This window comes from Meriones unguiculatus, chromosome 12 (genome assembly GCF_030254825.1).
Source record: "Meriones unguiculatus strain TT.TT164.6M chromosome 12, Bangor_MerUng_6.1, whole genome shotgun sequence".
NCBI lineage: Eukaryota > Metazoa > Chordata > Mammalia > Rodentia > Muridae > Meriones > Meriones unguiculatus.
The window spans coordinates 32,935,310-32,958,365 of NC_083360.1; the positions used below are offsets into that span (position 1 = coordinate 32,935,310).

The 23,056-nt window shown below is 38.2% G+C and overlaps 1 protein-coding gene and 1 pseudogene across 4 annotated transcripts in view; one reads left to right on the forward strand and one right to left on the reverse strand.

Annotated features, from left to right (window-relative positions):
• Mtmr3 (myotubularin related protein 3) overlaps nt 1-23,056 on the reverse strand; it is a 111,734-nt gene that overhangs the window by 70,784 nt on the left and 17,894 nt on the right. The gene's annotated exons all lie outside the window — the stretch shown is intronic.
• Nucleotides 5,488-5,588, forward strand: LOC132646950 (U6 spliceosomal RNA; annotated as a pseudogene).

Here is a 23,056-nt window from a genome sequence, read left to right on the forward strand (position 1 = left end):
TAGGCATTTATAAATACTGATACCACTATTCAATAACAGTCTCTTTTAACATAAATTTATGAAGTGTATTTTGCAACCTATTTCAGACCTAAGAATTATATGTAACCCTATTACTCACCAAAATTTTATATTTTATTACAGTGGGTTTCAATCTGCATCATGACCTTCTTGGGGTCTAAACGGCCCTTTCACAGGGGTCACATATCAGATATCCTGCATATCAGATATTTATGTTTCAATTCCTAACAGTAGCAAAGCTACAGTTATGAAATAACAACAAAAATAAATTTATGGTTGGGTGGTCACCAAAACTTGAGGAACTGTATTAAGGGGTCACAGCATTAGGAAGGTTGAGGACCACTGTTCTAAAAGTTAGCATTTCATAAAATTTCAGTTTTCTGAAAGAAAAAAGTGAGAAAATAAAATAGCTGCTGAGCCTCAAAGGTAGGCAGTGTATAGAAACACAAGTCTTGGAGAAGAATATCTTGGCAACCAGTAAGCACTGAACATAACTGACTTACCAAAGCACGTAAGTGGCCACTGAATAAAAAACCTGGCAATATTTTATGTTGTTCTAGATGTACTAAAGCTAATAGCATTTTCAGAAATTAACAGGATGAATAACCCATTCATTCAAAAGTCAAACATTTATTAAAAAATATTCTCAAGCCAGGCACTACTTTCTACTCCTCTCTTAGACCCCCACTACCCCATATCTCAACACTAAGACAATCTAATAATCTAATGAGAGAAAGCCAGGAAAACAGGCTTTCCATTAAAATTCCTAGGCTTACTAGTCTCAGAGCTGGCATCAACTTAGGAAAAAGCTCCAGGGCAGGAAGGAAGTCCCCTTGCCCAGTATTTCTGCACTGTGAGCTTATGCTGTTACTATGCCAGCACAGAGCAAATCCGACAGCAAAGGAAGAGAAGAGTTGACCAGAGGCTGTTTGGTTCACGGGTCAGTGTATGCATCAGGCTATAACTTCCTAAAAGTTCCCAAGCATATCCAAAAAACAAAAAACTGACTTTCTCCCAAGATTCATTTTAGCTGGGCATGGTGGCACACACCTTTAATCCTAACACTCAGGGAGGCAGAGACAGACTGACCACTGTGAGCTCCAAGGAGAGCCTGGTTTACAAAGATATACAAAGCTACAGAGAAACTCTGTCTTGAAGAAAAAAAAAATGAAGTCATGGTCAGTACTATAAAAATATTAAATAATCTTGGTATACATTACACCTGCAGGGTATAGATAAAAAGAAAGGAAGAAATGCCAGCTTATCTATGAGACTTACAAGTGAAGAGCTGTCTTTTAAACCAGGGCTTCCCAAACATTTTATACTTGCAACTTTTACCCAAGAAATGTCTCTGTGAGCCCAGGCATTTACATATAGAAAACAAGCACACAAGTGAAACATTTACTAATAATCACAAAACTTTTATTTGAAATACATATAATGCATTAAAGGCAAAAGCAAATTTGCATACTAATGAGTAAGATGGGTGTATTTGACTACTTTTACATAAAGAATTACATGTTGGCCAAATATCTAATAGATAGCCTTTTGAACGTTTTTAGAGTCGATTGATATTTTGCTTTTATAGTGGTACTAAGAACACTTTCACATAAATACAGCGTGCAAAATGGCAGCAGTATATTTTGGGCCATTTCCAAAATTGCTGAAACTTAGTATCAATGTTTCTACAAAAAAAAAAAAAAACAAAAAACAAAACCCATATGCAATAGGGTACAAAGACACACTAATTTGACACTAACATGCCAAGGAATAAGAAATAATTGTCCTTTTTTCATAATGAAATCATTATCTTTCTTTAAGAGTAAAAAACTGTGTATGTAAAAACACAATTTAATTTTTTCTGAAGTCAGAAAGTGGTTTTACACACTCACACAGTACAGTGGAGAACCAGCCAGTATTTCAGTAGTCTAGGTGAATATTAACAGACCCTGGCTAAGAAAGACATTTTTTAAAGATCTATTTATTTATGTATATGAACACTCTGTTTGCATGTATGCCTGTATAACAGACCCAAGAAAGACTTGTTTCAATTGATTGATTATTCTAAGAGCTTAAAGGAACTTGAAGTTTATGAAGGTTAAAAGATTTTGTCACTTACTAGATCTCTTATCTCCCCAAAACCTTCAGATACATCTACCCACCACAGAATAATAACAAAGTAAAAACTGTCAACAATTTGAGGCATAATACATCAGGCATTCGCTGGCCTGAATAGAGTGACAGCACATGCAAAGCACATTATGTGTTCAGAACTGTGACTGAAGTGAAGTCACCCAATACAACAAAAGTGATCCCTGCTCAAACTCCTCAGATTCACTACAGATTTGGTTTTAATTTTTCGGTCACAGGATATTTAGAAACCTTTTATTGTTGCTCATTTTTCACATCACCCACATTGGGTTAGATGACCACATTCACAGTTTAAAAGACTGAACTTTTCTCCTACAATGAGGTAATGGAAAAAGGCTAATCAATCTAATAAAGCAGCAAACTTCATCAAAGAGCAAATTATTTGGCAAAAATCAGATTTAAAACAAAACTTCCTGTGCTTAAAGGGTAACTCTGCAGTTTATAGTGTTTGCGACTCAGTATGTAACCCTGGTCATTCTGTAATTTGCTATATAGACCAGGCCTGGCCTCCAATCCACAGAAACCCACCTGCCTCTGCTTCCTGAGGTGCTGGGGTTAAAGGAATTACATGACCACTTGGAATACAACTTCCTCTTTTACTTTGAAGTTACATTCTAATTCCTATTATTTTACCAAAAGCCTGTCAGAGGGATTCCAATACTCAGTAAAATTAAAAATTGAAACTATACACTAGCAAGTGAAACAATGTTTTTCTCAAGATATTTTTAAACAGCTGTAAAAGTCAACCTGACTTTGCCTCAAAACCCAAACCAGATCTTACACAATCTTGTACAAGTCACTTGTCTTTCTCACTGTGTCAACAGCAACTGTACCCAACAGTACTATGGGGAATAAATACAGTACTACATAAAGATTAGGCAAACTAATAGATGCAGCTATTAGTTATTCCACTAATGCCTTACTATAAATAAATAGCTACTACATGCTCTCAGTATCTGCTTCAAACCTCAAAAATTATATAATTATCTTTTCTGACTCAGTCCACAATCTCATAAGATTACTAGAAAAACAACACATGTGAAAAATGACTCTTTAAAAGGTTTTAAGTATATAAGTGTCAATTTCTCAGTTCACAAGAGAACTACAGTTTGTGTGTTTGTGCTCACATTCATACACAAAGCTTAAATGCTGTAACAGAATAATACAGCAAAACTAGTTTAAGTAACAATTATCATCTGAAATAAAACCAAATTCTAAACAAACTATCATTTTCACACTTTAAAGCAAAACTACTGACCTACATGCTAATCACTATGGTATGCATACTTTTCATGCATTGCCTCATTCTAGCATCACAGGGTTATTGCAGTAGGTCCTACTTACACAATTCACGCTGGGGGATTCAAGCTCCCCAGGTTTAACTGACTTGTCCAACATCAAAGAGCTAGCGCACTTCTTCTAGATTCTAAACTACTAGAGTAGAACAGAGCTCATCATTCGACAAAAGTTTGTGTGTCTCAATTTTCCCCCAAGTAATAAGATCTTTTCAAATTTTCCAAATATTACAAGCTATAACAAAGTACTGAAATCATTTAGTAGAGGAGACCTGACCAATTTACACTAAAATGTAAACCTGAAAATTCCAACAGTTATCTATACAAGAAAAAGCATGAGCTCTGTAATATGCAGACTAGCACCACCTTCTTCAAGTGTTTTAATAGAGTTCCTCATTTTGTTTACATGTGTGTTAAGAACTCTAGTATTTTCATTTTTACAAACTGAATTGCTTCCGTAGATAATATCAAGAAAACAGTGTCTTTAATCCATAGAGCAAGACCCTAATCACAGGTGCTACCACATGAAAAACAAGAAAAGCCAGACGAGCACAATACATCATCTGCACAGGCCTGAAGCTGCAGACTTAAAAACTAAAAATGACTGCTCTGTTAAACTGCCCCGTGTGTGTGTGTGTGTATGTGTGTGTGTGTGTGTGTGTGTGTATCTGTCTTGGGAAATGAACCCAGGCCCACGCTATCTACCACTGAACTATTGAACTATACCTGTGGCCTGTACCATCACACTGAATGCGTGAAAAACTCAGAGATGCTTCTCTTGGTTAAAAACTTGAAGTGAAGATACTTTCAGATAGGGTTCCTGCTGACAACATCTCAATGAATACAAACATGAATTCAAAATGTCTTGAACAATAGTAAGCCAAGATACATTTGCTTTTAGTAAAAAGTTTAAAATACACTAAAAATTTTAATGAAATGCCAATTTGAAGTAATACATGAAATATTTTCCTGCTGTGAAGTATATCTAAGAACATGGATATAAAAAATTCTACTCAAAACCATCAAAAATTATCAGTGAACAGGACAGGATGACGGTATATAGCTTTAATCCAAGCACGGGGAGAACAGAGACACACAGATCTGTGTGAGATCCTGGCCAATCAGGAGTGAGACAATGAGTTCCTGTCTCAAAAGGTCTGTTGATATACAAGAAAAAAGGCTTTTATTATTCTTGGAAAAAGTATTTAGAGGGAAAATACAGTACCTCCAACTTAATTCTCAAGTGACCCCAAAGGAAAAAAAAAATGGGGAGTACTATTCAAGAGTACTGAAAGTTCCTTATATTGCTTCCAGAACTCCTGTTAAAATGCAAACTACATTGTAACAAAATGTTCTTTTTTTTTAAGTGTGCAACTGAGACAAGATAAATACTGATTAAATTAGGTCATAGGTAGACATATGAACATCCATTATATTACATCATTTGTTTCCTTAAGGTAAAATGAAAAGAAACTTTATACTATAATTCCAGTAAAGTGTCCTGAGAGTGACTGCCACTGTTAATCAGCTGAGTCATATCATTGGCTTCACTTCCATGCGTTCCTTTGATTATAACTTTGCTAATCATTTAGGTATGCCAATTCAGTGCTCTGTAAACTTTACAACCAAAAAAGGAACATTCTGAATAGAACTTCTAGCATGAACCAAAAACAAAAACAAAGGCCCTACGGTAATAAGAATATTATTGTAAATGCTGTGCATCATATTTTATGTATAATTCATGGGTCTACACATACATGACATTTTATTAAGCTTTAATTTGAAGCTAGTACACCAGTGATTCTCAACCCTCCTAATGCTGCAACCCTTTAATACAGCTCCTCGTGTTGTAGTGACTGCCCAGCACAAAATTAGTTTTGTTGCTCCTTCGTAACTGTAATTTTGCTATTGTTATGAAGGGTAATATAAGTATCCGTGTTTTCTGATAGTCTCAGGCAACCCTGTGAAAGGGTCATTTGACACCTAAAACAGTTTCAACCCAGAGGTTAAGAACCATTGCCTGGTGCTCGCTTTGGCAGCACATATACGAAAACGATACAGAGAAGATTAGCACGGCCCCTGTGCAAGGATGACACGTAAATTTGTGAAGCTTTCCATATTTTTAGGCAGAGTGCAGGGAATCTAATGAAAGAAGGGGAAGATAGAAAGACCTGGAGGGGACAGGAACTCCACAAGGAGAGCAACAGAACTAAAACATCTGGACCCAGGGGTCTTTTCTGAGACCGATACCCCATCCAAGGACCATTCATGGAGATAACCTAGAACCCTGTACAGATGTAGCCCACGGCAGCTCAGTATCCAAGTGGGACTGTCTCTGACATGAACTCAATGGCTGGCTCTTTGATCACCTCCCCCTAAGGGAGGAGCAGCCTTACCAGGCCACAGAGGAAGACAATGCAGCCAGTCCGGGTGAGACCTGATAGGCTAGGGTCAGAGGGAAGGGGAGGAGGGCCTCCCCTATCAGTGGACTGGGGAAGGAGCATGGGAGGAGATGAGGTACAGAGAGCGGGACTGGGAGGGAATTAAGGAGGGGACTGCAGCTAGGATACAAAGTAAATAAATTATAATAAATTTAAAAAAGAACCATTACCTATAATCTCAGCATATTCTAGACACACACACACACACACACACACACACACACACGTCTGCTTTTTTTTAAAGAGGAAACAAGAATAGTGATACACATCCTTAACCCAGCACTGAAAAAATAGATTGTTATGAACTGGAGGCCAGCCTGGTCTAAATAGCAAGCTCCAGGCAAAATAAATAATGAAACCTTGTCTCAATAAATAAACACCAAAAGAAGAAAAGAAAAGAAAAAGAAAAGGAGAGGTGGTGGTGGTGTTTCATTCTCCCTTCTGAGAGGACTACAACATTTAAAAAAAAAAGGAAATCTTGAATAAGGATTAAATTTTGTATCACTTTATATGTTTTCTGTTCAAAACCATGTCTATATGCACAAGACAATACAAAGCAAATGTCAATGCATGTAACAGTTAGCAGGGCTGTAAGGCTAACATCTAAGAGGCAAGTGCGGCAATAGAGAAGGGTAGATGAGCTAATTGTGCCTTCCTTCCACTGCGCTGTATCTCATTTCAGAGATTCAAGTTCTGCTAACTTTGTTGTGTCAGTATTTCCATTGCAGAACTTAAACACACACACACACACACACACACACACAATATTTGTGGCTTATTAAATAGTGATGTAAAGTTGTCAAATCACCATTCAGAAATATGCCACAACTGTAGAGAAACAAGATTTTTTTCTTTGTTCGTTTTGTTTTTGAGACAGGATTTCTTTGTGTAGCCTTAGCTGTCCTAGCCCTGCTTTCTAGACTAGGCTGGCCTCGAACTCACAGAGATCTGCCTGCATCTGACTTCCCGAGTGCTGGGACTACAGGCGTGCAGCCCCACGCCCAGCTTGAAAAACAAGATTTTTAACTAACAGTTCTTTAGTTCATGGAATTTTTTTATTTGTTTTTTTTTTTTTGTTTTGTTTTCTGGGGGTTTTGAGTCGGGTTTCTTTTGTTCGTGTTTTCAATTACCTAGTATAATCATAAGCTCAGAAGTCCTGTTAAAAGGTCTGGGTATGAAAATTTCTATTAATTATTAGAGTCCAAACTAACCTCTAATAACAGCAGTCAGTTTAGTCATTTACTAGGATAGCAGAGAAAAACAAGGAAAGATATCTTCATATGGTGGTAATTTTATAAGAATATATATTTGTCAAAAATGCACTAAGGCTGGGCTTGGTGGAACACGTCTGTGATCCCAGCACTCTGGGAGGCAGCAGAAGCAGGTAGATCTCTGTGAGTTCAAGACCAGTCTGGTCTACAAAATGAGTCCAGGACAACCAAGGCTACACAGAGAAACCCTATCTCAAAAAACCAAGAGTATTTGCTGCTCTTGCAGACAACCTGAGTTTATTTCCCAGCAACTGGATCAGACAACTCACTATAATTACAGCACCAGAGGGATCTGATGTCTCTAGCCTTCGAGGGTATCAGCACTTACGGCACATAGCTCCAAGAAAAGACAGACACATACACTTAATTTGAAAGAAAATAAATCTTTAAAAATATATAGAAGTATTAGGTCAGTGAGATGGCTCAGTGGGTAAAGGTGCCTGACTCCAAGCCAGACACCTTGAGTTTTATCAGAACTGACTCCTACAAACTGTCTCACAACGTCCACACACATGCTAAGCAGCACTCACATGTGCAATTAAATGAATGTAGTAAAATATTTTTAAATACAAGCAATTCAAATTTTGGACAATTATTCAGAAATTAAATACTAAAAAATTCACTGAAGCCAGGTGGTGGTGGTACACACTTTAACCCCAGCATTTTGGAGGCACAGGTGAGTTCAAGGGCAGCCTGGTCTACAAAGTGAGTTCCAGGGCAGCCAGAGCCACACAAAGAAATTCTATCTAAAAAAAAAAAAAAAAAAAAAATTCAGTGACACTGATTTAACTTAAAAACAAGTTAAGCTTTTTGATTTCTGCTTTATTTCGTTTCCTGGGGATATCACTGCATAACCCAGTTTACCTCAAATTTGCAATCCTTCTGCCTCCACCGACTAAGTGCTGAGACTACAGCTCTTACACCTGGCTCAAATCAGGTTATTTGTATAGAACCCAATCAGTGAGCTTCCCAGAATCCCCTGACCCTTAGCTATTGCACTCTTCACATAATACTCCCATCACCCAAATATTGCTCAATGCTGAACACAAGCATTTCAGTAAAATATGAACCCTCCTTTAGCAAAAGAATACCATTAAAAAATGATGAATCTAACCAGTATGGAAAACCACAAATGTTCAAAATGTAGAGTTGCGGAGCCTAGTCTTACAGGGTACTTCTACAACACAACTTCTGCACCTAAGGCTAAAAGATTATTGTGGGAAATGGGGCAGAAAGATCATAGGAGAAAAACAAACAGGACATTTACTGTATGACTTTGTCTCCTAGAATGTCAAAAGGTATCCCCATGAAGTCTCACCAGCATGGGTACCTAAACATGACCTGAACAACTAACAGGAAAGTGCTAAGACTCACAAAGCCTCAACCCTCAACAAACCTCAAGCAACTAAGGAATGATAAGAGTAAGAGATAAGTCTTCCCTAGTCAACAACATACTAACTAACTACCCAAAACCAAGAGGTCTGCCGTGAAACTACACATACAAGTACCATTATATAAACCGAGTAAGTGCCATTTATATACTTAAGAATATATGCATATATATATATATATATACACACACACATACATACACATGTTAATAACTAAAGGAAAAGGGAACTAAATTTGAAAGAGAGCAACACAGAAGTACATGGGAAAGTTTGGTGGAAGGAAGGGGGGACATGCTGTAATATTATCAAACTATTATCAATATTATCAAACTATTATGTTATCAAAAGATTAAAAAGTACTTAGTTACAAGAGTCTAAATAAACACTAAATATACCCTTTTTGAAAGCTAACTTACAATAAATAATCTACAATACTGAGTATATATCCATTAATTAATCGAGTTTTTGAGTAAAAAAAACTAATAAAAGATAGAAGAAATGCAAATACCCAACACCATAAAAAGATACCAACCTCCTAAATAACAAGAAAAATGCAAATTAAAACTATTTCTTAAACCAAAACAAACAACCAAACAGATATGGCTGATGACTGTAAGCATAGCACTCAGGAGCCCAAGGCAGGAGGATCATGTGTTTGGAGGCCAGCTTGAGCTAGAAAGCAAGATCCTGTCTCCAAAAATAAAAAGTAAGCATGCTATTGGTTAATTCTGAATACTGGTACTGGCACTGGGAATGGGGGAGAGAGGACAGAAAACACACACACACACACACACACACACACACAAAACCCGCATATTTATGTTTAGTTTGGTGATGGTAAAATTGCTACAGCTACTTTGAAGAGTTGCCTTAGAAATATATTAATTGGTTAGATAAATATAGTATGACCACGTAACTACTACTTTTTTAAAACCATTTTCTTTTTTTAGTGTGTGTATTGTGTATGTATGTATGTATGCGTGTGTGTAAGTGAAGGTCAGAAGAACATCAGTTAACCTGGAGCAGGAGTTACAGGAAGTTGTAAGCTGCCTAATGTGGGTGCTGAGAATCAAACATGGGTCCTCTGAAGAACAGTGAGTGCTCTTTACCACTGTGTTATCTCTCCAGCACAATGACCAAGTAACTAGTACTTTTTATAAACCTAGCAAAGAACTCAGCCATGTTCACTGAAGGTACCTTTAAAATCAAAACAAAACTTCACTGTATCGTGAGAACAGAAACTGAAAATAGCCTATTATCCATCAACAGGAGGAAAATACATAAAAGAAAAACACAGTTTCTAAAAAAAAAAAAAAGTTATGGGATTTGAGAGATGGCTCAGTAGTTAAGAGCACTGGCTGCTCTTCCAGAAGATCAGGTTCAATTCCCAGAGCCCACATGGCAACTCCCAACTGTCTGTAACTCCAGGTCAAGGGGATCCAACACCCTCACACCAATGCATAAAATAGAATTAAATAACTTCTTTTTTTTTTTTTTTTTTAAGAAAAAGGTTACATATTCGTTAGGGGTACATATATTAGGGCTGAGGGAACTAGCAGGAAAAAAAAAATAGAAACTCAATATAAGGATTGAGAGACAAGGAAAAAAGACCAGGATTGAAAATAGGTATAAAAGGAGCTGTGTATATGGAACCTCATACCTATAATCTCAGCTCTTGGGAAACTGAAACAGGGGGACTGCTGAGTGTGAGACTCAATTGGCCAATAGTAAGTTCCAGGCCAGCATGAGCTATATAAGAAACTCTGTCAAAGACGAGTAGAAAGAAAGGAAAGAAAAGGAAGAATGAAGATACAGGGTTTTAGCCCTATGTGTTAGTTCTTTACGAAGACCCTACTGTTCACCTATTTAAAATAAGCTCTGGAAGGTACTGATGCAAACAAAGCAGCAGCTAATAGAAAACACATAGGAAACATTTAATCATTTCATACCAGTGTTATTCACTAGGCTGCACAATGCTTTGGAAAAGCCCATCTATACCATCTATACTCATCTATACTTTTCTTTTGGTAACTAATACTGCTCTAGAAAAATAAAAGGGCCCATTATAAACAACTTAAAATTGAGAGGAAATAAAAAACAAGAACTTTTTTAAAATTCAATACCAGTAGGGTATGGTGACACATACCTCAACTTAAGAGGCAGAGGCAGGAGGCTCTCTGTTGAGCTCAGGCTATCCTGGCCTACACTGTTAGTTCCAGCCCGCCAGGACTACACAGTGAAATCTTGTCTTTAAACTAAATTAAAACACACACACATACGAAATTGTAGAAATGAACATAGACAGACAGACACAAAGACTAACAGAATAAAACAAAGAGCACAGAGATAAACCAGCAAGATGATTCAGCAGATAAAGGCAATCGCTACCAAGAATTCACACAAGTAAAAGGAGATGCTCTGACTCCAGCAGTTGTCCTCTAGCCTCCGTATGACATTGGCATGCCCACACATACGAAAAAATAAATTTAATTTAAAAAAAAACTTTATAAAGAGAAAATGTAGGTAGGTGTGGTGGCACACACCTTTAATCCCAGCACTCACTCAGGGAGGCAGAAGCAGGCAATTGCTTTGAGTTCAAGGCCAGCCTAGTCTAAAGCCAAGGCTACACAGAGAAATTCTACCTTGAAAAAAACAAAAACAGAGAGAGAGGGAGAGAGAGAATATGGTCACACTTAAAAAAAAAATAAGCACAGTAGGGCCTAGAAACATCCTCATCAATAATAAAATGACAGAAAGCAAAAAATAAGGTAACAATGACTTTGATGACTGCTAGCAAAACATCATTATACATTTGTCCCCTAGAACATCCAGAGCAATGATTGCAGACTTTTGCCTTACATTACAATGTCCCTTATAGAAAGATATAAGTTCAACTGACCATATCAACAGAAGACCTTCTCTTCATTGTGTGTGTGTGTGTGTGTGTGTGCGCGCCGCGCGCGCGCGCACACGTGCTAGTGTACACGTAGAGAACAGGGCACAATCTGTGGAGTCACTTCTCTCCCTCTACCTGATATCATTGGGCTTTTGCAGCAAGCACTTTTATCCACTGAACCAACTCATTGGTCCATTTTTTTGTACTAAAAGTAGGTACTATTTTTGTACCTATATCCCTTTTCTTTCTCAGTTATTTATTGTATGTGTGTATATGAGGTCAGAAGACAATTTTCAGGAGTAGGTTCTCTCCTTCCACCATACGGGTTTCCAGAGATCAAACTCAGGTTTTCAGAAGCCAACTCAGCAACACCAGTACACATGAGGCAGAGACAGGCAGATCTCTTTGAGTCCAGGTCCAACCTGGTCTACATAGAATTCCAGGCAAGCCACAGCTACATAGTAAGACCCCGTCTCAATAATAATAAAAAAAATAAAAAATAAAAATTCAGCTGGTCAGGCTTGTCTATGAGCACCTTTAACCACTGAGCCACCTCACTGGACCTGCTATACTCCTAATGTGGTTTATTCCCTTTAAACTTACCTGAGAAATTTTTTTAGTAAAACTCCTGTGCCAAAAGAAACTTAAAGACTATCAATCATGTGGAATATTTCTCCATTTAACTAAGAAGAGGCATGAGTAAAGCTGGGCACGGTGGTGCTTGCCCTCCTCAATCCTAGCACTTGGGAGGCAAAGGCAGGCAGATCTCTAAGTTCCAGGCCAGCATGGTCTAGAGTGGGCTACAGAATAACTTTGTCTCAGTAAAGAAGAGGGAGGAGGGAGGGAGGGAGGGAGAGAGGGAGGGAGGGAGGGAGGGAGGGAGGGAGGGAGGAAGGAAGGAAGGAAGGAAGGGAAAGGAGAGAGGGTAAAGGGAGGGGAGGGGAGGGGAGGGGAGGGGAGGGGAGGGGAGGGGAGGGGAGGGGAGGGGAGGGGAGGGGAGGGGAGGGGAGGGAAAGGAAAGGCATGAGTTAAGTCTCCAACTCCAATTGCTTTTTCCTCAAGCTAGGAACTGAATGAGATCAGACACCATGCATCTACCCTATGCAAATATATCCAAAACATAACAGTGCCTAGCAAATATAAGGCATTATTAATATACCTAAGTGAACTCTGCAAGAGATCGAGACAGTAACAAACAAAGATACTTCAAGGGGCTAGAGATACATCTCAGGGTAGAACATCTGCCTACCATGTGCAAGGGAAGTCCTAGGCTGGAGTCTAGACCTCCGCCCCCCAAAAAAAGGTTTTATTTTGCAAGAACACATCCTCCAGAGAAATTCTACCTGCTAATCGAGAAGAAAAATTTATGTTCAACATTAACTGGAAATCATAGAAGCCATTTAAATAAGGTAGCCAGTTTAGAGACCCATGCTAGTAACTACACATCTCTAAACAAAGTTCAAACAGCACAAGGATAAATCACACTCACTAATATTTCAAATTCATCTCATGCCAGATGCCAATACCAACAGCTAACCGCTATTTCTTAAATTCAAACTTGCTTAAGTTCCAAGGCAAGTTTCTATTTTAAAATTTTAAAGTTCATATGCAGCTTCCCCTCTGTCAAGTAATCCCTGGCTGTTTAACTATTCACGTGCCATTTAGTAATTAGTAAATGATATTTACTCAGACAATCTTCAAGCTAAAAAGCTTATCCATATACAACATGGATATAGTATCAATTTATCTACTTCTATTTACCTACTAGCACTAACCCACTATTTACCTAAAAATACTGATAATAAAATGAGAAAATTTTCACCCCCATTAATAAATACTTAAATGCTGTTGCCTGACAGACTCATTCTAGTAAAACAAAAGACCTTTAAATAAAAATGATTTGACTTAGTAGTCAAATAAAAATCATACTCTATGTGACCGTCAAGTCTCATGAGGGACTGGAGAAATGACTCAGAGGTTATGAGCTATGGCAGCTCTTTCAGAGTCCAGGTTCTATGTCCAGGATGGCTCACAATCATCAATAACTCATGTGCCATATGATCCAATGCCATCTTCTGGCCTCAGAAGACACAACGCACACAAGTGCTATACAGACACACATGTAGGCAGAAAACTCATACAAATAAAATAATTTTAAAAGTTTAAAAACAAAATAAAATGAAGACTCATAGGTCTATGCTACAACTTGTAATGTAACTTCCATTTTTTTTTTTAAGTCTGTACAATAGCCAGGCTGCTGGTATGTGTAGCTATACTAAGGTTTAACATCAGAGGGTCACTTAAACCCAGAAGCTAGAAGTCTGCCTGGGCAATACATCAAGAATGATAAAAGAAAGATGGGAGGAAGAGAGAAAGGCAATCTGGACTACAAAAAGCTTTATAAGAAGGGTCCTTTGTTGATTCTGAAGAATAGTGACAAATACTCTTATACAAAATTGAAGTGTGCAGTCATACACAGTGACCCAAATATGAGGCATACACCTTTCACAATAACTTTCTTACAATAACATAATGCTCCTGTATATAAAATAGCCATTTGCAACTTCTTTCTAAAATACTAAAGAAGATATTTTTAAAAGCTTCTTCTTAAGTTATTTTAACATTCTAATTAATACAAGTTGGTAAGAGCCAATAAAAAAAGTTCTTAGGCTGGGCGGTGGTAGCGCATACCTTTGATCCAAACACTCAAGAGAGGCAGAGGCAGTTGTTCTGTTTTGGTTTGGTTTGGTTTTGGTTTTTCAAGACAGGGTTTCTCAGTGTAGCCTTGGCTGTCCTAGATTGGCTTTGTAGATCAGACTGGCAGTGACTCACAGTGATACACTTACCTCTGCCTCCCAGAGTGCTAGGATTAAAGGTGTGAGCCACCATGCCCCGCCTCTTGGAACTTTCTTAAAAGAGATTCTTTTTTTTTTTAATCTTCTAGGAGCTGAAGATTTAGCTCAGTTGGTAAAGTGTTTACCTAGAATGCATGAAGCCCAGGGTTTGATCTCTAACACCGTATATGTGCACTGTACATGGTGGCACATGTGTAATGCCAACGCTCAGGAGGCAAGAATCAGGAGTTCAGAGTCATCCTCTACTGCTCTGTGAGTTGGAGGCCAGCCTGTTCTATAAAAAGTCCTGTCCTTTAAAAAAAAAATTATTCTAACTTTTACTTAAACATGCTAGATTATTAGAAAAGCCAAGTGTGTTAATGCATGCTTCTAATCTCGCCACTCAGGAAGTGAAGACAAGAAGACTGCAGGGTAGACTGTGCTACAAATCGCAATACTGTCGATTGGATGGATGGATGGATGGATGGATGGATGGATGGATGGATGGACAAAGAGATATCTAGATAGACAGAGTAGCCCTAGGGATAGAGCTGCCCAGAGTGGACTGGACCCTTCCATGTCAATCAAGAAAATGTTCCACAGGCTTACTGTGGTTCTCTCTACCCAGATAACTCTGGCTTGTATCACACTGGGAAAATAACTAACCAACAATATTATCATCAATGTTTCTTCTAGATATATTACAAAATCTATAATTCATTGTTACTATACCCACTCTGAAATAATCAACCATATCCTTTTCCTTTTTTTTTTTTTAATTTTCTTGGTACTGGGATTAAACCTAGAACTTTAATTTTGCTAGGCAAGTGTTCTTACTTTTTTTTAAACTTTGTATTGCTCAGGCTGGCCTGGAACTTACCATCTTCCTACACTGACCTCCATGGCATCTAGGATTATAAACTTCTACCCCCAGGCCCGGGTTCAAAGAGGAAAGATATCTTTATCTTAGCTCTTCAAGGCTTGCCTTAATTTGAAGCTCTGTTAGAAGAGGCCTAGAGAAAGACCTTTATCACAGAGCCAGGTTAGTCTTGCTCTCAGCTGAAAGGTATGCCCTCAGTTAAGTGACATCTTTTTACTCTGGTGGCTTAGAACTGAAACATCTGTATAACTCCGATCGTCACATTTATGGTTCCCAAGTAGTGGCTTACTCTATATGGCAATTAAATGTTAACCACCCTCAAGAAACCATTGGCATTTTGTTTAGTCAAGACAAAGTTTTCTAAAACTCACTTAAGTTTCAGACAGGGCTTCTCCTCTGCTTGGATTCTCTGATTTCCTCCTTCAGGAAAGTGCATCAAAGTACAAAGCCTGAACAATCATATACTTAGGTAATGTGTTTCTGTCCTCTCAGTGATCACAGTTCTGTCTTACTTACTGTTCAAGTCCAAGGACAATTTCATATATTCTGTTTACCCTGTTTTTCAGTTTCTTATAGTGGGAAAGAAACTGAACGTACCATCACAGCTGGACTAATTTAACTTTCTGTAAACACAGGAGTATGAATGGTGAAAGACATTACAGGGCTTTTATAGTTTAGCGAGCTCTACTCTATACACTGCACAGTATGTGACTACATAATTGGCACACTAATCCAGGACAAGAATAGTTCAAGGAAGTAGCCATCTCTGTTTTAGAGATCTACAGAGTAAAAGGAATCTCATGACTAGGCAAGTAGAATCAGATGTATTCCATCTATCATGTTCTACCTGTTCTCCTCCTCCTGTCCACCTTCCATGAAAAGTTCCCTCTCAGTCTGGGAACACCCATCTTCATGTAAGCCATCACTTTACTAGCTTCCCAACAAGACAGACTTTGGTAAGGTCTTCCATCTTCTCACCCAACCAACTTCAGATAAAGTTGCCTCCCTTGCTTCAACAATTTATCAGCTTTACTGGCTCATCATGCAGCAAGGTAAATAAGACAAGTCATTATGATGAAACAGTGAACTGGCTGGGAAAACAGATTCCAAAATAGGTATGCACTAAGTCAGAACTTTAAAAGAGGGATGGGAACACACACACACGAAAATATAATCATCAGTCATAGTTTGTGATTTTATTACTCTTCTAGGTGAGTGCACACATGAGAAGCATGCTGCAATGCATGGCTGTGTGTGTGTGTGTGTGTGTGTGTGTACTTGTGTACATTTCTGTGCATACGAAAAGGGCAACATCTCTTCCCCTATAAACAACCAACTTTTTAAAGATTTATTTATTTATTTTATGTATATGAGTGCTATCTGCATGTACCCCCGAATACCAGAAGAGGGCATCAGATCACATTATGGATGGTTGTGAGCCACCATGTGGTTGCTGGAAATTGAACTTGGGGCCCCTGAAAGAGCAGACAGTGCTCTTAAACGCTGAGCCATCTCTCCAGCCCCATATACCCACCTTTTAAAGATTTATCTTTACTTTATGAACATGTCTGCATCACTCACATATATAAGATAACCTTCACGACAGAGGTCAGAGCAGGCATCTGCTCCCCCCAGAGCTGAAGTTACAAACAGCTGTGAGCTACCATGTTGGTGCTATGAAGCAAATCCAGGTCCTCTGTGAAACCAAGTGCTCTTAACTGCTAAGCCATCTTTCAGCCCCAATAAAAAAAAATTAATTATTCTTTTATTGATTATTTGGGAGTTTCATACCATGCACCCCATAGTGCTCACCTCCCAGTCTTCCCATGTCTCCCCACCTTCCCAGTGACCCCTCCCATCCACCCCCCACACATAAAAAAAAGTCCATTTTTGTGCGGTCCATATATTCACTGGAGCATGATCAAATTCTTCGTGGGCAACCCTCCAAGGGAGGATGAGTCTTTCTCCACCTACACACATCAGAAGTTAAAGAGAGCCAAGTGGTGGCCATACCAAGGGCAGGGCTGGCTCTCCTCGTGGGGGCGGGGCCAGCTGTCCGTCCCCATGCACATTAGCACTGCTTCAGGCTGCAGGCTGGGCCACAGTCATCAACATGGCCCTTACCTCTTGGTGTATCAGGACCACTGGGGCCCACTTATGGCCCTCTGCAGCTGCTTGAACCATGAGCCTCAACATGGTCTCAAGTGGTTACACATGTCACTAACATCAGCAGGGCTCCCAAGACAGCAAAGCCTGAGGACACAGCCCAGACTATACATATCCACACGGATCTCGGGCTTCATTGCCGAGGTCTCGGCCACCAGTATGGACCACCGATACCAACATGTCTTCTGGTGGTACTGCTGGCCACAGTAGTCTTTCAAGGAGGTGCAATCCAGAAAGCGAAACTTTCCTCATCTTGGGCCTCCATCATTGCTCAGAGCCAATGCCACCCTGCAGCCTGGCTGAAGGTTTCAGACTGAGTCTATATCAGCATAAACTCCAGGCTATTATACACCATTCTGCTGACCCTACTGGGGAATGACAGCATTTCTTCCATCTGCCACCATGTCTCCAGTTCCACCTCTCTCCTTAGCACACACACACCACTCCATTTTTCTATCTTCTTTTCTTTCTTTCCCATCTCTCCACATACTTGTTCAGCACAGTAGCACTTGCTTGAGTGTCTTCCAGCAGCCCCTCCCCCAATAAATTTTTTAAATAAAATGAAATTCTTTTATTTACAGTTAACAGTATTCTCACTCCAAGTGAATTTTTCTAGGAGTAAAATTTGCTAAACAATTGACATTATTCTATGAAATTTACAAGCCTTTTAAAATTCTGTAGTAAAGTTACAAAAGGTCTAGCATCCAGGCATGTCCAACATAAAGCATCTACATGAGAAAGAAACCCAAGTCAAGCAAACCAACAAAAACCATGATTTACCGCTGACAGAACTTTACTGGCGTCACGGAGGCAAAGAGCACTGAAATGAAGAAAGAACTGAAAGCACCAGGCCCTCAAAAGTTCAGTGCAACCTGATCCATTTTTTCATCTCATGCCTCTTTACTTGCCTGGCCTCATTCTCTCCCTTTGCAGATAGACTCCCTAACCCTGACAGAGCAAGAGTGGAGAAGCCAGCAGCTGGAGGCAGTCCCAGCTTCACAAGCCCAAGAAAATGACCACTTGTTCTTGTCATCTGTGTTGTCAGTACAGTAAAAAGTGTGTGTGTGTGTGTGTGTCGATGCTTTATACCCAGCAGCACAGGATGAACTAACAGAAAACTGCTCTACCTTGTAGACATGGTCTACCCTCAAGCCACCAAAAAAAAAAAAAAAAAAAAAAAAAAAGGAAAAGGAAAAGAGAAAGAAAGTAAAGAGAGGAGTCGTAATCTTCACTAAATCAACAATGTAGTTGTTTGGCTTTTTTTCTAATTTTACTTTTTTAAAAGCTTTTTCTTAAGTGTTGTGCCTATGTGTATGTGTGTATCATATGCATACCTGTTACCCACAAAGGCCAGAAGAGGGTGTTGAGTGTCAGATGCCCTGGAACTGTAGTCACAGATACTAGAAAGCCACTGTGTGGGTGCTGAAATCAAACCCAAATCCTCTGTAAAAGCAGTAAGGACCTTAACCACTGAGCCATCTCTCCAATCTCATGTTGACTTATTTTGATGTTATAAATTAAATGCAAAGATCTCAAAAAACTCCAGCAAATATCCTATTCTTTTACTAATATAATTATGTATTATAAGATAATTTATACATGCTTTAAAAATCTGACTTAAGGATAAAATCTAGGAATTAACAATAATTGTAGTAAATGTAAAAAAAAATATGGATCTCTAATATCTAACTCTTTCACAAGTCACTGAAGAAGTCCCACTGTGGGTGTTGGGGATGAATTCACAAAAGTCAATAAAGTACTTTAGTAATCTCATCTTTCAATATATTTAATAATGGTCCAAATTAGAAGTACAATACAAACTCATACTATTGGTGATCACACAGTCACCACAGCAATGACTAAAACTCATAAAGCACTCAAGGTTCTAAGTTATCAGTACAGAAATGGTTCTTCCTTTAAAAAACAAAAAAAAAAGTGGGGGGAAAAAGAAAGAAATCTTTAAGTGGAAAGATATCAAAAATTACCCTGCATATCTAGGTTTTAAATTACTTTGTTTCAGAACAAATCATTTCAAAACAATTGAGTATTAACTAGAAGCTGGCAGCCTCAAATTATTTGCTGGCCTATTGACGCAGTTAGCTACCTGCTATAGTTTTTATCTTTCCAGTACTTCCAGTCCCATGCAGATAGTTTTTGTTCTACATCACTATACTACACTCAGATGTACATTAAATACAAACAGTAACATTCAAAAGCATATAAAAACCTGTAAGTTACAGAAAAGGAACAACTTTCTACGAATATGTTATCATTTTAGCTCAATCTAGGGCAACAAAATAGTCTATTTAATAAGCAGTAAATTGTCACTTATGATAAAGCATTAAATACAAGGTGAAATTTATTAATACAAAGTCCTGTTGAACAGTGAAAATTGGAGTCAACAAAAATAAAGCATTGTAAGCTGGGTGCAATGGAGCATGCCTGTGGTCCCAGCACTCAGGGAGGCAGAAGTAGGCAGATCTCTGTGAGTTCCAGGCTAACCTAGTCTACAAAGTGAGTCCAGGACAGCCAAGATTCCAGAGAGAAACCCGGTCTCAAATAAAACAAAAAAAAAAAATGAAATAAAAATAAAAATAAAATAAAACACTGTGAAAAATGTGTATGAGTCAAGATTCTTGGCTTATAACAGCCAACATATACAGAACATTCTAAGAGCTTCACCATTTATTAGTCAATCTTAAGATTCTACAAGAAATTGAGGCACAGAGAAATAACTGTCTCAAATCATAAACTTAACCAGTAAATAATTTAACGATGAAGGTTTAAATCATATAAGAAATTAAGTAGGACCAGGACATGCAGCGCCAATTCAAAAACAAAATGCCAACTAAGAGCTAGGTTCAGTACCAGAGTGCAAGGTTCAATATCCCCTGCATCCTATAACTAAAGGAATGAACTGATTGAGGTTGGTTGATTTGATTTTTAGATTTGTTTACTTTATTTATGTGTTTTGCCTGAGTGTATGTGTGTACATCACGTGTAAGCCTGATGCCTGTAGAGATAAGAAGGAACTGGTTCCCCTAGAATTGGAGTCATAGATGGTGAACTATCATGTGGGTGCTAGAAACCTGAACCTAGATTTTCTGCAAGAACAAGCGCTCTTAGCCATCGAACCTCCTCTCTAGCCACACTTAATTTTCTAAAGGCGATTATCAAAGGACTATATATAGAAAAGGATGAAAAAGCATGAACAAAAGGAAACTAATGTCTTTTCTTTCAATACAATGACCAGATCAGATGACAGAAAAGGTGGAATCTGTATTTGCAACTTAGACACATACACACACACACACATACAAAATCAAAATGTAACATATTTCTTAAGGCAAAGCACTTGTAACTTTTAAGCATTCTCTGGAGAAAACAGTTGAAAACAAACTTTTTATTCCTAAATAATATGCTTGAAATACATCACCAAACAGCTAAACACAATCGTGTTTAACACTTTTTTTTTTTTTTTTAGGATTAACACATTTTATACATGTAGAATGTTCTACCATAATCAAAATGAGTCAATCTCAGTATACCCAGACTTTGAGGTAATTTAGGTGTTTCCTTATCTCTGGGACACCTTTAAACATAAAACTGGCATGCTCCTGAATTTTCCATTCAAACCAGCAAAAAAAAAAACAAAGTTTGTTAGTGATTATAAAAGTTTAGTTGGCCACCAAACCTGATTTTGGCTATGAAATCAAATTTAAAAAGCACTCTGATCCACAAAACCATCACAGCTAGTTACATCTATTTCACGGTACTAAAGCAAGCTCATTTTCCAATTTTTTACTCCTAAGATATGCAATACAAATAGGCAAAGGGCCTGCTCTTGCTTTGGTTCCTTCCAGTCTGTTTAATAGGAGACAGAGGCTACAGTGTCTGGCATGAACATGATCCGTGTGCTTACTTCTGAGCTAAGTATATTCCTTTAGCTCTAGAAAACTGATCTGCATTGAGCTTCTTGAGTTAACTCTTAGTCACCATGAGGTCCAGAAAAGGGAAAAGGCACTTCAGTCCCACAATGGCCACCACCATTACTAATCCTCAATTTATTGCCCACCCCAAAATTATAGAAAATTGCTAGCAAAAGAATATTTTTTAAAAAGATCTACATATAATGGGATACTAGTGCATACCACTCTGAAAAGTCCTTCCTATGTGTAGCATTACTCCCAGGAGGTACAAGTAAGATCTCATCTTGATTTCTTGGATGCCTTTTACTGATGTAATCACAGCACTAAGCTTTGAAATAGAATCCTGGGATAGGTCATTCCCTTCAAAGTGCCTATCATCACTCCTTAGTGAGTCACCTTCTGGACTATTGCCAACATGCTTCCTACTGGATTTAGCATGAAAACATATTTTGGTAGAGTAGAACAGTGAATAAAACAACACATTTCAAGACTCCCTCAAATACTTAACAAGCAAAGGAGACAGATATATATATATCAAAGCAAGCTACTCAAATGTTTGAATAACATACAACCTTTCCACATATACAAATAAAAAGTTTAAGTAAAAAGAAAAAATAAGTAATACAGAAGGCAGGAGACTTTTACAAGACTTCCCTGTATGCAAGTGTACAAAACTATCCTGTACATTTTTCCTGATTTTCTTTGAGTAGATTTTATGCAAAGAAGCACATTTAAATTTGTTTAACTCTGAAGACAGAAAAGTCATCTTAACTTTTTCATATCAGGGAAGAATATCACTGAAGAGAGGGAAAGTCTACTTCCTATACTTTCTAAGAGAATGTTATTAATTTAAAAAAGAAGAAAGCCAGCTGTCGTGGTGCATGCCTGTGACCCTAGCAGTGGCACGCAGATCTCTGTGAGTTGGAGGCCAGAAGGAAGGAAGGGAAGGAGAGAGGAAGGGAAAGACGGAGGAGGAAAAGGAAGAAAGGAAGGAAAGAAGAAAAAATAATTCTTAGAGAAAGAAAAATTAAAAAAAAATAATAATAATGAGCCAGGCATGGTGTTATACTCCTTGAACTCTGAATTTAAGGCCAGCCTGGTCTACAAAGTGAGTCAAGGACAGCCAGGGATACAAAGAGAAACCTTGCCTTGAAAAACCAAAATGTAAAATAAAATAAAATAAAATACTGAGGTGGGAGATAGATAGATAGATGACAGTCAGACAGACAGACAGACAGACAGACACCAAAGTAGTTCCAAAGAGAAAAACTGAGACAGCTCCTTACTGTGAATAAAATAATGAATCATTATTATTTTGGGGGCATACAAAATGAAGATATTTACATATGATACTGTTCTATTCAGAAGATACCAAATTTTTCCTACACATTTTAAAAACTGGTGCCAGACATGGTAGCACATGCCTTTAATCCCAGCACTCAAGAAGCAAAAGGGAGAGAGATGTATCTCTGTGAGTTCATGGCCACCCTGATATATATAGTGACTTTCAGGACAGCCAGAGCTATATACAGAGAAACCTGGCTTAAAACAAAACAAATTTTTAAAATTTGTACTGGAATAAATGACTAGCATGAATCTAAACTGTCAGATGTGAAACTCTATGCCCATCCAGCTCTAAATAATGACACAGAGATTTATATTCAGGCCTTTGGTTATTCTAGTTCCCAGCTAGCTCTTGCAACTTATATTAACTCATTTATATTATTCTATGTCTGCCATGAGCCTTTCAGTCCTAGTCTCTTCCTGGTACCGTCTTCTTAACT